The following is a 652-nucleotide window of genomic DNA, read 5'->3' as shown; positions in this document are numbered from 1 at the left end:
AAAAAAAAAAAAAAAAAAAGACACCAAAAGGAAAGTAAAAAGATAAGCAGGGTATGGGGAAAAATATTTTTCGCCTACATTAAACAAATGGTTAACATCCAGCATCTAGAGTGCACAAAGAACTCAAATCAATCAGAAAAAGTTGATCCTTTGGGGAGAACATGGACAGAAGCTGTGGACAGACATTGGTTGAAGAGGACAGACGCGGTTAGTGCCACATAAAAAGAGCTGGACTTAACCTGACAGGGAAACAGACCTGAGAACAAGCGAGATTGTTTCTAGCTGTAAGACTGGCAGACGTTTTATAGTTGGTGATACATGTGTTGGCAGGGGTAGCTAAAACATAAACATGGGATTTGAGTATCCAGTCCCCAAAATATACAAACTTGCTATGTTACTCTTGCAAGTAAACACACTGACTTGGACAAAATTGTAAAGACCCTAAATGGTCCTGCCCTCAGCTAGTTGTGGAGAATGGAAGACAGAACAGGCCCTGCAGCTGTAGTCAGAAGTGTAGACTCAGGGCCAGGCGCGGTGGCTCACGCCTGTAATCCCAACACTTTGGGAGGCCAAGGCGGGCAGATCACGAGGTCAGGAGATCGAGACCATCCTGGCTAACACGGTGAAACCCCGTCTCTACTAAAAATACAAA

This window comes from Mandrillus leucophaeus, unplaced genomic scaffold (assembly GCF_000951045.1).
Source record: "Mandrillus leucophaeus isolate KB7577 unplaced genomic scaffold, Mleu.le_1.0 Scaffold19, whole genome shotgun sequence".
NCBI lineage: Eukaryota > Metazoa > Chordata > Mammalia > Primates > Cercopithecidae > Mandrillus > Mandrillus leucophaeus.
Note: the sequence above shows the minus strand (reverse complement) of the source record.